Here is a 13674-nt window from a genome sequence, read left to right as displayed (position 1 = left end):
TGTGGTGCTCCTCATTCAACAGGGACAGTGCATGGATGACATGGAAAATGCCATAAGAGGATGACAAGCTAAGGAGGATGAGCACAAGGAAGCTTTGCATCAGTAAGAAGAAGCACAAAAGAAAGGAGAGGAGGACCAACTGCTTGAGGTTCAAAGGAAATAGGAGGAAGATTGAAGGTTTGAGGAGCAGCAGAAGGAAGAAGTTGACTGAAGGGTGGCTAGATTAGTTCATGATAAGGTCCAAATCACAAAAGGTCTCAGAAAGGACCTCAAAAAGGTCACACCTCCTACTTTTAATGGTAAGACTATAGGTGAAGAGGTAGAAGCTTGGATAGCCACTAGTATTTTCATGTTCATAATTTCACTAGGAAGTCTAGAGTAGTATAGGCTACTTTTTAGTTGGTTGGTGAAGCGACAACATGGTGGGGAACTATTATTGCTGAAAAGAAGCTACAACATGGTGAGATATCATGGGAAGACTTCTTATAACATTTTCAAAAGTGATGGTTGACTCAGTTGTTTTATGACAAGAAGGCATCAAAATTTAATAAGCTAATCCAAGGAGTCATGTCAGTCATGCAGTATCATGAATGATTTTACCATCTAGTTAAATATGTTCCTCAGTACTAAAATGATGACTTGTTTAGGACTCACAAGTTTTTCATGGGGTTGCACCCAAAAATCTATAATGAGGTGGAAATGCATGAGCCAGAGTCTATGGACTATGCATTGAGAAAGGCACTAAAACAAGAAGAATGATCGAAAGATTTAGCTCCAATAAAAAGCCTACAATAACCAATCTTTCAAGAGAAAATTTTAGGATAGTAATAAGCAGTAAGGTGGTCATAAATAGATGAATAACATGAAAGGAAAGGGACAAGAAGAATCACAAAAGGGAAATAATAGGAATTTCCAAGGTCAGAATAGCGGTAGAGGAGGCAACAACAATAGAAATAACAATGGTAACAATAACAGGAACTGGAACAAGAATGATAAATCAACAATTCAAGTAGGACCTTGTGATGGTTTTTTTGTATGGGAAGGTAATCACTATGTAGCTAGATGTGCTCAAAGGAGTGCACCTAGAAATGGACCAAAGGTTCAGCACCAAATTCATGCAGTTGTAGACCATAGGTAGGCAGAGTTTTAGGCAACTCCTTTGCAATTGATTAGTAAGTTTTACGGTTGTGAAGTTTCTATTTTGATTGATACTAGTACTACAAAGTCTTTTATAGATCCTAGTGTAGTAGCTTAACTTCCAATTAAAGCTAGTTATATGGATAAACCCTAGTTAGTTGAGTATGGAAATCAGACAGAGCACCGAGTAGAGCAATGTTTATCCTATAGTGAGTTAGAACTTCCAAATTTTCACATGTAAGTGAATTTATATGTAGCTCCACTTGGGTCATACGCTATCATACTTGGCATAAATTGGCTTACTAAGCATAAGGCTATAGTAAATTGTGAGGATAAGCTAGTTGAATGCTTGGATGACATTGGAAATCCAATAGTAGTGAATGGGATTAAGAGGCTGATAGTGCTTAGGCATATTTCACCTATGCAGTTGAAAAAGGTTTTGTTGCACATGCTAGAGATCTTGAAGATCCTATACCTTCCATAGATGATTACCCAATATTGTAGGAGTTTCGGGATGTCTTTCCTAAAGATTTACTGAAGTTACTACCTAAGAGAGAGTTTGATTTCTCAATTGATATTAAGCTAGGAGCTGAGCAAAAGTCCAAGGCACTTTATAGGATGACCACCACTGAGATGTACAAGCTCAAGGTTCAGTTGCAAGAGTTGCTAGACAAAGGGTTTATACATCCAAGTGTGTCACCATGGGGAGCACCAGTGATTTTTGTAAAGAAAAAGGATGGAACCTTTCCTCTATGCATTGATTATAGGATGTTAAACAAGGTTACCATAAAGAAAAAATATCGACTACCACGAATAGATGAGCTTTTTGATCAGATGAAGGGAGCTAAGGTGTTTTCAAAGATAGATCTAAGATATGGGTATCATCAACTTCAGATTAAGGATGAAGACATAGCTTAGAAAACTTTCAGGACATGGTATGGGCACTATGAATTTGTAGTTTTTCCTTTTGATCTAATGAATGCACCTACAACATTCATGAATCTAAAGAATAGTGCGTTTCGAGATTATCTAGATAAGATTGTGGAAATCTTCATTGATGACATTCTAATTTATTCAAAACCTATGGAGGAGCATGAGGAAAATTTGTGTATTTTCTTGCAATGCCTTCATGATAGGAAGTTGTATGTGAAGCTTACCATGTGCACTTTTTATCAAAAATAAATTCACTACCTTGGACACATCATCATTGTTGATGGAGTTTCGGTGAATCCTTCCAAGATTAGGGTTATTGTGGAATGGTCAGTTCCTTAGAATGTAAGTGAAATTTGGAGCTTCATGGGTTTAGAAGGCTATTATTGGAAATTCATAGAGGGATTTTCAAAAATTGCAGCACCTATTACCTCACTACAATGGACAGGGAAGATATATATGCATATTGATGAATGTGAGAGGGATTTTTAGTTGTTGAAATAGAAGCTCACCTCCACTCCTATTCTTGTGATTCTTGATCCCAATAGCCATTTCACTATGACAACTGATGCTTCAGGTGATGGTTTAGGTGGAGTGTTGATGCAAGAAGGTAGAGTTGTAGCTTATGAGTCCCGTAAGCTAAAGCAACATGAGGTTAACTATGTGCCTCATGATCTTGAGTTGGCTGCCATTGTTAATGCATTGTAGATGTGGAGTCATTATCTTATTGGTAAACCATTTGAGCTGAAAAAGGATCACACAGGTTTGAGATACATCTTTACTCAACTAAATTTGAATGCCAGAAGAAGGCGTTGACTCAAATTCCTCAGTGAGTATGATTTTGGTATTGGGTACATTAAGGGTAAAGAGAACAGGGTAGCTGATGCTCTTAGTAGGAGAAGGCATGTATCTGCTATATCTACTACTAGAACATGACTGAAATAGCATGTTGTTGAAAACCTCATAGGTGATGACCATTATGAGATGGTTAATACCACAATGCACACTGATCCATTTGATCATTGTTTGGATGGATACAATTTTAACACAAAGGATCTTTTGAGGTATCAGGGTTGTATGTATATTCCCAATCATGTAGGGTTGAGGAAAATTGTGATGGAGGAAATACATAGTACTCCTTATTCGGGTCACCCTAGAGTGACTAAGATGGTTGCAGATATGAGGCCACTTTATTTTTGGCCAAGGTTAAAGTGTGATGTGACTACTTTTGTTGCCCAATGTTTAGAATGCTAGCGAGTTAAGGCTGAGTGTATTCATCTGGCAAGGTTGTTGTATCCTCATGACATACTAGAGTATAAATGGCAAGTGATTTCAATGGATTTTATATAGGGTTTACATTTGACTAGGCAGAGGCATGATGTTGTATTAGTTGTGGTCGATAAGCTGACCAAGGTTGCATATTTTATACCAAGGATTTTGAAGGATGGATCATTGGTGTTGGCAAAAAAAATTGTTCAAGAGGTATTTAGGTTACATGGTATACCTGAGACTATCATTTCCGGTAGGGACACAAGAATGACATCAAAGTTCTGGATGACCTTGAACACTTCATTGGGGACTTAGTTAAGTTTCAGCACTACTTATCATCTATAGATAGAGAGGGTAAATCAAGTTGTTGAGGATTTAATTCAGATGTCTTGCATGGATCATCAGTTTAAGTGGGAGGAATACCTACCATTGGTTGAGTTTGATATAATAATTCTTATCATGCATCTCTTGGAATGGCTCCTTTCGAGGCACTTTATGGGCATAAATGTCATACACCTATCAGTTGGGATAGAGTGGAGGATCAAATTGTGATTGGTCCTGAGATGCTTAGGGAGATGGAAGAATAGATGGTTATGATTCGTGCTCACCTGAAGGAAGCTGTAGGCCAGCAAAAGAGCTATGCAGATAAGAAGCATACTTTTAGATAGTTTTAGGTTGGGGAGAAGGTTTTCCTGTGCGTGCATCCACCTAAGAGTTCAATCTCTTTTGGGAAGTCTTCTAAGCTTGTGCTGAGATTTTTTAGACCTTTTGATGTTTTGGAGGTCATAAATCCCATGGTGTATCGACTTTCTCTACCACCATCTTTGGCCCATATCCATAATTTTTTCATGTTTCGTTGTTGAAGCCATATTATTCTGATACATCTCATAGTCTTGATTGGGATGCCTTGTAGGTTCAGGATCCAGGGGTGGTGCAGGTGTTACCTACCCATCTTGTGGATGAGCTCACTATCCAAGTGCATGAAAGAGACATCTTGTAGTATAAGGTCCAATGGGACTAGTTCTCTGTTGACAGTGCTATGTGGGAGGATGCTGATGATACACATCAGTCCTTTTCACATCTTTTTACTTAGATTAGTGCTTTTTATTGCTATTGTAGTTTATTTATGTTATATTGATCTTTGGATACTGATGGACATCAGGTCGATGTCTCTTCCTAGTGGGGAGGGATGTCACGACTCAAATTTTGACATGCTTTTTATTCAAACTTATTATGTTGATTGTCTTTTTTACTATGACTATGTATGACTCGACTTCAGTCGAATACATTTATATTTTATTTAGGCTTTATTAGTTGATGATATTAGATGGATAAATTTTACCTATTGTTGATATAGTGATTTTGTTATATGATTGATCATATGAGATTTTGATATGATGGATAAAATTATCATTGTTTTCATATGTTTATATTTGGTGATGTATGATGAATGTTTAAAAAATTCATATTTAAGATGTTATTTATTTATCATGGTGATGTTGTTACTAACTCAATGGATGATGTCGAGTTTGTGAGTGTATAGGTATTGAATGTAGAAGAGTGTTTGAGGTAGAGGAGTTTAGCTCCTCAGTAGGGTTGGCTCAAAATTTGTAGGGCATAGTCGCACACACAAACTAAGTTTTTTTTATTTGAATTTAAATCATTTTCTTTGAATTTTAATTTATCTAGATGGATTAAACATTTTTTTTATGATTATGTTGCATAAATGAATAAATGAATGATTACATATTATTTCTTTAGAAATATTATAATTTAGAATTTTAAAATAAGTATTATACTCTCATTTTATTTTCCCTTAATAATTACAATCATGAATTTGAAATGATAATAGTTAGTTGGGAAATTAAATGGTAATTAATAGTTTTTCTATTTTCAAAATGGTAAACTTGAATTAGTAAACTACAAATTAAATAGAACTATTTTTATTTTGAAAATTTGTTAGGTAAGTGGTTTTTGTTTTAAATGTTTATTACGTTAGTTGCTAAAGAAGAGGAATGAGAGACAAGACATGGAGAGTGGGTAGGAGTTTATTAAAGGGGAAATATTTTTCTTTGGAAGCGGAATTTTTCCACTACATTTTCCATTAGAGGCGAGAAGTTTAAGAATTGGGAAAAGAAGGGGAAAAAACCGCAAGAGAATTGGGAGTGAAGAAGCTGATTTGAGCTTGAAGACAAAGCTACTTGGTGGAGGCAGCCATCCCACATTTGTTTTTGCCTGGTGGAGAGAAACGAGTTGGAAGAAAGGAGAATTAGGTTCCAAGTTTCTTTTCTCAATAATTGAAAAATGAAATAAAAATAATTTGATTAAGAGATCTATGCTTTTAAGTTGTGGCTACATGAGTTCTTAGATGTGATATATATCTCTCCTGTTATTTTGCTATCTTAAAAACTGAATTTATTAAATATGGGAAACAATTTCTATTATTTTCAGTTGGTGTTATTTGGGGTTTTAAACATCTTTCAATAGGGAGAACAGTTTGGAATTTGGGCTTGGTCCAGTACCCAACTTTAGAAGAATTCAAACCTTACTTTCTATGGTCATATATGATATTGTTTTTGAATAGAACTCTTTTCCCTTAGCCAGTAGATTGAAGTGATGCTAGGCTCTGTCATAACAATACCAACATTAGCTTCTAAGTCCCAAATCATTAAGATGTGACTTTGTCCATCCAAAGGAATGCTACTAGCAGCCATTTTTTTCTTTTATATGATTAGTATGAGATTTGGTTACTATGGAGTGATTTGTTTTGTTTCCAGAACTTCTGTTTTTTTAATTTATTTTTTAAATGCAGTCCTGTAGGCTCTCATCATGTATTCTAGCCTACTCGGTCAAATCTAATTGTCCGGATAAACAATCATACTAAAATTGAGAGAAGGAGATGGGGCTAAAATTTCAACCCATGCTAGTTAATCTACATCCATAAATTTTGAATTGCTGAGACGTTGAATCCATAGTACCATTGATTGTCCAAGATTCAATGATTTATGAATACCTTAAGCTAAGACTATTATATATATATATATATATATATATATATATATATATATATATATATATATATATATATATATATATATATATATAATTAACATAGAAACCATTACATTGAGATTTGATCAAGTTATGTAAGTAGGAAAAGTCTCTTTTTAGGAAGAGGTAAAACATATTGCATGTTTATGTTTCTATCACTGTATGAAAGAAAAGCAATTTTATTTAATATATTAAAAACTATTTGGGACTGATAGCTTTATTAATACAATTTAATTTAATTTTTCTTTGAGCCATTGATTCTCATCAAAGTTTTAAAAACCATGAAAACATTAGAAGTGCAGTTGCAAGGTGATTTGGCTAAGATGTGTGGAGTTATGCCTCGGTTATGCACCCGATAGTTTTTGCCTGTCGACCTACAGAATGGGACTATGTCTGAATACAACCAATTTAAGCAATACAATTTATATCTTTTAAATTATTATTTTTAAAGTTGATTGTTTGCGAAATATTAATTAATTTTGGGTATTTGGTAAATAATCAATAGTAAAAAAAAGGAATTTCTTTAAGTATATAAAATATGTGATGTAATTCCTTTTAAATTGTTGCTATTATCTTTTAGACAAATCAATATTATATTATAGTATTACTATAGTGACTGTATACGTTTTTGAAAGATGTGTGCTTATTTAAGGAATGTGTGTTTATATAATGTTTGGGTAGGTTTTGATCAACTTTGTGTGGGCAATTGAGCATTTGGAAAGTGTGTGTTCATGTTCTTGATTTGTATGGGTCAATATCATAGTTTTCACTTAAGAGACGTTTCTAGGTTGGATCAATTTGTCATTTGAAATTGAAATCATAGTTTTTCTCTTATAAATTTGTATTTGGAAATGAATTTTTGACTCTTGGGAAGGGTGCTGAATGTGGAAACAAAGAGGAGGATAATTATTGGAAACTTGTGTTTGTGTTCCTTATAAATTACCTACCAGTCTTTTACACTAAACTAGTTCATGATGTTTGGCCAAGCTCAGTAAAATATTTATGCATATGATTGAAATGCATTGGTTATTTTATTTTATTTTTCCTCTTCGATATCTTTGTGAATGTATCTACTAGACATAGGTGTAAGTAGATTAGATCACTTGGCTACATTAGATCTTTCTGATCTAATTGTGCCAAGTTGCTAGCCTTCTCATATTAGGGTTGGGTAGTTCTTCTTAACTAAAGAACTTCGAGGAGCTAACCACTCTATGGTTTGGCGGTAAAAGCACCTGAATCACTCTTCCGTCTCATGATAGAGGATGGACAACGTTTCGACAACTTGGAGACAGGACTACATACAGATGGACACTAAGGTTTGATGGCATGTTATTTATATGATTTATGTTATCATACGATTTATACCATATGATGTATTGATTTTATGCTTATGTTCAGCATACATGTCGACATAGTCATGACATAAGATTGATGTGTTTTATGTATATATTAGAATCTTATGTCTTTTGTAATTCCGACATGTGGTAGGATTGTATTAGAAACAAACGACATTAATTATGTCCAAATATTGATATTTATGACAACATGTTTCTTCTTTGTGACTCGTTTAAATATTGTTGTAATTAATTCTTTTTCAACTTTCATGAAATGAGAATAAGTGCTTATGCAAAAGTAGTTGACATTTGAATTTTTAAATTCAGTATTTCGATAATTTGTGTTTGTTTTGTACATGTGGCACTGTTAGAAAATTCGGTTCTTACACCCACAGACGACCGCTTCAACGCATTTGGGATATGACAACAGAGTCTTCACGACACTTCTTACAATTTACTGTTGCAAAAGCTTCGGAAGATCTGCACCATGAAAATCTTCTCAGCCAGCAGAATCGACTCCTTCAAATACCTACGCACAGAGGAAGTTTCCGCCCTCATCCGTGCCCTGTTTGAGAGTTCTTCAGCCCCGGTAAACATGAAATCAAGGCTTTCTGATTTCACATCCAATATAATTATGCAAATTGTTGCCAACAAGAGAGTCTCGAGAGGACCTGATAACGCAGAGGATTTGGACCAAGGGTGTGAGCTAAAGAAGCTGGTAGAAGAAACATTCTTCTTGTATAGTGTTTTTACAATCGGAGATTACCTACCTTTTTTCAAGTGTCTCAATCTACAGGGGGCCATATCCACCATGAGAAGACTACAGAAGAAAAGAGATGCCTTTATGCAGAAATTGGTGAAGGAGCACGGGGAAAAATAGGGGAAACAATTGCGCACTCAGGACTTGATCGATCTTCTCATGTCTTCGGTAGATAACCAAGAAATTCAATCCGACAGTGGCAACGTTGTGGTGAAGGCTGCCGCTCTTGTAAGATTTATTTTCTTGCCCCTTTTTTGTTTATAATTTCAAAAACCCATTGGCGATGATTATTTTTCCCAATCTGTATTTTGGTTCTGCAGGGCATAATAATGGCAGGTACAGACACGTCCGCTGTGAACATCGAATGGGCAATGGCGGCTATTTTGCAGCAGCCACACATATTGAGGAAAGCACAGGAGGAGATCAACAAGCACGTGGGAAGGGAGAGAGTAGTAGAAGAATTGTATCTGCAAGAGCTCAGTTATTTGCAAGCCATTGTTAATGAAACTCTGAGGCTTTATCCAGCAGGACCTCTTCTACTTCCCCATGAGGGGGCAGAGGCGTGTAATGGTGGAGTGTGGGAAATGCACAGGGACCCTGCTTTGTGGAGCCATCCTACGAAATTTGATCCAGAAAGGTTTTTAAAGGGAGGGAAAGTGATTGACATGAAAGGGCGAGACTTTGAATTGATACTGTTTAGTTCAGGAAGGAGAATGTGCCCTGGAATGTCTCTAGCACTGATTGTTGTTCAGTACACGTTGGCGTGACTTCTTCAGAGCTTCCAGTGGTCTCTTCCGGAGGGTAGTGTGATTGACATGAGTGAGGGACTGGGGTTCACAATGCCCAGAGCAGTTCCACTAGAGGTCATTGTCAAACCTCACCTGCCCCTCAATCTTTATTGATTATTATTAATGTCTGTGACTGAACATGGATAGCTGCCTCTCATTTTAAATCTAGAATATATGAAGCTATCACTATACCTACTCATAAAAAGAGTAATTGTAGGCTTCATTTTTAAGGCTTTTCAAAATTATATTTTAGAAAAACCATGTTTATATCATACCATTTTCACGTGGTCTTGAATTGGTTAATTAAGCCGATAGGCTTTTTCGTAGCAGACTTGCATCGGAATATTTGACTTTACGCCTGAGGAGGAGATATCGGAAGCTACAAATGATATTCGGGAACATAAGGTGTGCTTACCAAACACACCTGAAATGAATTATAGGTGTCAGATGTCTAAAAAAGAGCAAACAGGGCTGGTAAAAGAGATAACACCAAGAATTTCCTGTCAGAAAAACTAAAAGTGATGTCAAAAATCAAAAACCTTGATTTTAACAACTGATTGATAACGTCATGTTGGTAAACAGATTTGTCACGGTAGAATTTGTCCAATGGAATGTGTGTGGCAAACCGTTCACAACAGTTGGATAGGCCCTTGATATCCGGCCTTCCTCTGTGTTTAGAGGGGCAGCTCCCTCGTAAGATGAAATTTTAGATTTTTCAATAAAGATGAGAAGAACTTAGAAAATAGGAAGGAAAACCATTGATAGCGAATGCACCACACACCTTCAACATTTTCATAACAATGATGTAACTATTAATGAGAGCAATCAAGGACTACGCTTGAGAACTTTCACCAACATAATGCTAATTTGACCATTCATGAATACTCACACCATACTATGAAAATACTCATAAATGAATCAACACCTCAACAATTCAGACTCTTAGAAGGAGAACGCCCAAATGTACTTCTTTTATTTCTTTGCACTAAGAAAGTAAGAAATAACTGATTACAAAAACAACAATTGTACACACTTTCCAAAAATTGCTTTGTTATCAGAGCATAAGTGTTCCCAGTTCCCAAGTCCAAAAAGTCCCTTATTATAATGATTTTCAAGAATTTATAGCCAATCTAGAATAACCAACTTTTCGGATTAATAACTACCCAAAAAGTTAGAGTTTGGACTACTTGAAGATGGTTCATAACCAACTCTAACCCTTAAAGCTTAACTATAGTAAGAAAAACCAAAACCAGAGATAACTCTAAAGTTGACCTTTTTACAAAATACATAAATAAAAACGTGAGACAACTTTAGACATATGCACTTCTAACTTTTAACCATGATCACTAATATTTCCTGAGCTGCTCTTTGATCTATATGTGCTATGAGTAGCTGAGTCAAGTTTCTTATGTGTTCTTCACAAATTCCCTTGTTTAGATGGACTGTCGTCTTCATCCCAACTAACACTCCCCTAACTCTCAGAATCAACCCCTCCTATGTCTTCTACCTTTGGAATCTTAGTAAGAAATCGTTCCCAAAACAAATCATTGATTCTCTTCTTGTGAGACCCACTACTCATACCATTATCTATACCCTCTCTATTATCTGTGTTGTTTTGTGCAAAACTTCCATCCACAAAGTTGCTAGTGACCTTTTCTAGGTCATTCGTGGTATTAAATTCAATTGGAGAAGATAGAGGATTCAAACTTAAGTTACACAATATATCAGAGGCAATGCATCCTACTGACCCTGTCAATGGTATTGTCTCTTTTACCTTTGAAGAACAAGACAATTCTTGCAATTTAAAGGAGGAATTCGGGTCTACTAAGGTGGACCTATGGATATCTGAAAGCTCCAACGAGATGGGTATATTAGGGAAACCAGAACTTGCAGGAATCTTTGCAATAGCTACTTCTGGTGGGTAGTTTGAAATATTTCCACAATGCTTTGATTCAAAAAGATCATCACTTGCAATGTCATGGAAGGAATTTATTAACATGTCTGATGATGTCTCAAGCTCCCCAGTCAAATCCTTCTTATAAATTTGCATAAGCCCAGACTTCATAATATCACTCATATGAGGATTATATGTTGTTAATTGACCATCCTCCTCATCACGTTCCCCAACGCACAAGATGTTCTCATGCTTGGGTAGTCACTCTTTCTTGCTAGTTGTAGTAATTTCTAAATTCTTCCCACTTTTCTTGACAAGTTGTGCCACAAACCTAGGATTCTGCATAGCCTTAGCTAAGAATGTCATTAATCTTTCTTGCCACTTTTTCATCTGTTGTAGGTGCTCCTCTAATGATTGCAGCTGAACCTCAGTGCCCTGTTGTTGATTCCCAAGCCTAACTAACTCCATCACCAGCATTTGCTTTTCTTGTTTGAGATTTTTAATTTCATCTTCCAACTCACGATTCTTCATCTTAGCATAAGGCCCTAAACCTAGAGTTTCTATTAGATGCTCCTATTGTTGGCTGTGAATAGGCTTGCACTAGTGAATGATTTTCAGTAAATGCCTACTACCTCTCAAAAAGTCTTCATTTGCAAACTCCCACCACTCAGGATCAATTTTGTGAAATCCATATGTATTAAGTTGCCTTTTCAATTTACATCTTTACAAAAACTGAAGCTTGCACCGAATCATGTAATCTCAGAGAGGAGTGATGACTTGGGAGTGTAGACTCACATAGCACTTAGTCTAAGTATTCATCGAACTGCTAGGAAAATTAGAGATAAAACTACGGCATCTAGCACTCCCACATTGAATCCCAAGGCATTTAGTCAAACATTTTACACACAATCCTAACCAACTCTTTTTCAGACTTGGATTGTTTCCCATGTCACCACCACATGCTCTGATATGCCTTGTTATAAAAATATATTGCTGATTTTGATTGAATCATTTAATCATTTGGGATGCATTCGAATTGAATCTCCAAGCTGGCTATTTTGAATATAATAATACAAAGTTATAATCAATGATTCAATAATTTGTCCATGCATTGCCAACTTTCAATGATCTGATGATATCAAATTAAACAATTCATATGCTTTTCTATGGTTTCATTTGGTGGGAACTCATAAACTAGAAGCAACTGGTTGTATTGATGGCACTATACCAGGAGCTACACCAGGTTATAGTGTCTCAACTTGCTGATGAAAGAAATATATTTCATCCTCACCTATTTCCTTTGCTTTCATAGGGTGTACTGATTTTAAACTCCCTCTTCATATGGGCATCATGGTTGTTTCTTCCTACCACCTTGGCTTATGGAATGGAGGGATGTTCTTTTTCCTGTACTAGTGGCTTTATCCTTGTATCATTCTCTCTTTAGCTATGCTATTTTGGATCGGCTGCTCTTCACTAGGATACATAGATGGAATGCATGCTATCGTGCCATCATTGCAGTTGCCAATAGAAAAAATCTCACATTTTTGGGTAATGATTCCACAAGCTTTCCCATGATTGCCAACTTTCAATTGAACCTATTTGCATATAATATGGTGTATCATCCTTATTGAGACCATGTAGTTTCTCTGCGGCAAAGACATCAATAGGATGGCAATGTTAGTTTTAAAACCCGCACACATACTCTAGTAACTCATGAGACAACTTTGATGTGAACTATTTTCTGTCATTCAAGAAGCCACCACCTTTCATTGCTAATGATATTAACAATTTCACTCCATTATAGATTGCATCCACATCTTCGTTTGCACGGATATTATAACTGCCATTTCATTTTCTTGAAAATATAGGAGTTTGGGTTCTTGCAATTTCGGGGTTTTTTCAAACTGGCCTCCAATGAAACAGCATACCTAAATTACTCCAAACATCTGTGAACTTTATTTCCAGCCGGTAGTTACCTTCAATTTGAAGTTTGGGTTGGGAGGTTCGGGTTAGAATTACATTTAAAAGTTGGAGTATGGGGAGAGAGAGTATGGCTAGTACGTGGAGAGAGAAAAATTGGAAGAGAAAGAGTGAAAGCCCAAACGCAAAACCAAAACCCGTACTTCTCTCTAAAGGTTGGAGTACATGAAGAGAGAAAAGTACATGGAGAGAGAGGATTGTGAAAAGGAGAATGAGACTCTAACTCAAATCTCGTACTTCTCTCTAAAAGTTTTAGTACGTGGAAAGAGAAAAGTATGGGGAGAGAGAAATTTTAATTTTTCTTGAAGACTAATCTCTCTCTTTCAGATTAATTAATATAATTAAACCTCCGTAAAATGTTTGGATAACACGTCAATTCTTTATATTAACATCAGAATGACAATGTAAATTTTTAACTTTAACATCTACAATTTTTAATTTGGATTTTACAAAAGAATATACATTCATATGTGCTACAAAATACAGGGGGTTGCATTAATGTAATTGACACACGGAGACACATCGAGCATA

At 35.8% G+C, this 13674-nt stretch overlaps 2 pseudogenes; one reads left to right on the top strand and one right to left on the bottom strand.

The window, feature by feature from the left end:
• LOC149558262 (xanthotoxin 5-hydroxylase CYP82C4-like) overlaps window positions 1–9383 on the top strand; it is a 14961-nt pseudogene extending 5578 nt beyond the window's left edge.
• Window positions 9384–9568: 185 nt separating this feature from the next.
• The window catches only part of LOC149558261 (heat stress transcription factor A-5-like), a 34167-nt pseudogene continuing 30061 nt past the window's right edge, over window positions 9569–13674 (bottom strand).

The sequence above is a fragment of the Cupressus sempervirens genome, chromosome 5 (assembly GCF_028749045.1).
Source record: "Cupressus sempervirens isolate cs-2001-9-10 chromosome 5, ASM2874904v1, whole genome shotgun sequence".
In the NCBI taxonomy this organism is placed as follows: Eukaryota; Viridiplantae; Streptophyta; class Pinopsida; order Cupressales; family Cupressaceae; genus Cupressus; species Cupressus sempervirens.
The sequence above is the reverse complement of the archived record's forward strand: the minus strand, read 5'-3'. Positions and strand labels throughout refer to the sequence as shown.